Raw genomic sequence first — 2493 nt, 5'->3', positions numbered from 1 at the left:
CGTACATGTGCATGCACGCACGCACACACGCACACACGCACACACACACGGATAGACAGATCTGTCCTACCACTGGGCAATTGCTTTGCAATGCAGATTTATTCTTGGTATGACAGGTTGTCTCCTGGTAAAGTGAGAAAGTGAGCACACTGAGTGGGGAGAAAAGAGGTTTTGAAAACTGTAATGATGTGCAGAGAGATCCCCATAAGCTGCAGATATGAACTGAAGTTCCCAAATCCTGATGAATCACCTCCTGGCAGAGGCCGGCTTTCTGCCTCAGCTAATGGGGTTAAGTGAATAGATTATGGAAATGACAGTGCCTTTACAGAGGTGAGTGTGATGCAATAAAGAAGCCTCAAGAGTCACCCCCACAATTCATGTTTTATGCTAGATTCACAACTATACACTAACCCTAGCACAGTTACCTAAAGATAAATACAGGTGCCTGAAGATGAGCTAGCAAGAAGGCTCTATGGGTAAAGTGCTGGCCATGAAGTGTAAGGACCTAAGTTCAAATCCCCCAAACCCACATGAAAGTGAGGATGGAAGTGCTTTGGGGTTATAAATGATGCTACTGTCAAATGCCTGCTGGATAATCAGCCTAATCAGAGAAGGGAGATGTTCAGCTTCTTCAGCAGTGTGGTTTCACTGGCACCAGTTTTTATCAAATGCTCACCACTCAGAATTTCAATGGAACCACTGGAGATTTTAGTTGTGATGCCTAAAGCCTGGGAGAAAGATGCATTCTCTGGCCGGAGACAACTGTTCTGAGTTGGCTTTGGCCCAGTGACTTCACGCGGGATAATGGCAGCACCATGGGCAGCAGCAGCAGCCTGCACCTTATTGGCCAGCAGCATGACCCTAATCTCCGTGAAATTCTCCTGGGTGGACACAAAGCCCACATTCACCCCAATATGAGGCGTTAATTTCTCCAAAGCTGGGTTGTTTACCAGGTGCCCCAAATAGCCTTGCACATCACGGAGTTCTTGCCCATCAGTCTCACACCCTCCCCTAGGGACATACAGATCTGCTGCATCTGCTGGGAGCCCACTTTGTCTGCTCCTACAATGTAGCATTTTGGGTGATCATTCCAACAGTTGGGTGATATTAAGGAAGTAGCTGGACCTCCGGTTTGTCCTGTCTTCCCATGGCATCACAGCAGTGTGTCAGGGATTGCCACACAGGGGTTTAAAGACAATGTCACTCTAATTAGGATGCCTGGCTAGAGTTTACAGTGTTCCTACTGGAAATAACAGAATCAATTTACAGACTCAGAACAACCTGAGTGAAAATAAGAAAGGTTCCATAGAAGGACAACTCCAGAATGCCACAAAATATACTATTGTTTTTCTCGGCCTTCTGCAAAGGAGTGTGTGGAGTTTTAATAGAAATAATGTGCACTGGGAGAAAGGAAATAAAGATATTTTTGATAGCTTCTCACCAGTGACTCTGAGCTGATGGAAACTGTAAGAAACCCAGAGCTTCACTAATGTTTTCCAGTCTAAGTGAAGGCTGAGAGAAGTCAGATGACAATTGGATATTGAGCCCACTGCATCTGGGGGCACAGTGGGCTCCTCAAACACACTCAATGGTTACTCCTATGGGTTTTGATGGTAATTAATTACAGTGGCTGAACTCAAAGCTAGCAGAATTCCATATAGTTCCATGATATGTGGGAGGAGTGGCTTTATGGGGAGAAAGGACAAAGGGAAAGCAGTAAGTGGTGCTTAAGTAAATAAAATTAATAAAAATGACACCACATACCTGGAGGATATTCCAAGATTATTCATGCCATTACAAATGCTACAAAAGATGTTGGTGTGGTGATTTCCAATGTATCTTTATTCAGCATGCTCTATGCAGGGGCAGATTTTTCAATTGATGGTGAAATATACTGTATAAATATATAGATATTATATAAATATATAAAATAAATATACTGTATAAAGTGAAACATAAGCAGACACTGACTGTAGTAGCAACTGCAGATCCACATTGGGTGGCATTATCTGAGCTCATAAGCACGATCCCTGCTACCTGGTACATGGAGATAGTGTACAGTAAACATACCTTTTCCGTAGGTTGTTCTATAAGTTTAATCAGAAGTGATTTGCTTTCAACAGGCACGGGCATTGATAGACCCTCGCTCTCCTACCTCAGGGATGTGATTTTCTAGACTGATGTCACAATTTCTTTTGCAGTGAACTGGGTCACTTTTCCAACAGACACAATGTGTGTCTTTATTGGCAGGAAAGTAGAGTCTTGACCAGTCCCTCTGATGAACAGCAGTGCAGGCCCTTAGACTTGCAGAGTTTCTTAGTTTCTTAGTTACTTAGTTATTTTGTTGCTATGACCAACATCTGACAAGAAGAAATTTATGAGAAGAAGGGCTTGCTTGGCTCATGGCTGGAAAGTACTATCCATCTGGGTGGAGCTGGTTACAGTGTGTCTGTAGGCAGGAGCAGAGGGAAATGAACGCTGGTGCTTACTTAC

General features: G+C 43.6%; 1 pseudogene; it reads right to left on the bottom strand.

The window, feature by feature from the left end:
• Positions 1-456: 456 nt before the first annotated feature.
• On the bottom strand, positions 457-1154 carry LOC127195045 (60S acidic ribosomal protein P0-like; annotated as a pseudogene).
• Between the last annotated feature and the right edge of the window lie 1339 nt (positions 1155-2493).

Source organism: Acomys russatus, chromosome 11 (genome assembly GCF_903995435.1).
Source record: "Acomys russatus chromosome 11, mAcoRus1.1, whole genome shotgun sequence".
Taxonomy (NCBI): domain Eukaryota; kingdom Metazoa; phylum Chordata; class Mammalia; order Rodentia; family Muridae; genus Acomys; species Acomys russatus.
The sequence above is the reverse complement of the archived record's forward strand: the minus strand, read 5'-3'. Positions and strand labels throughout refer to the sequence as shown.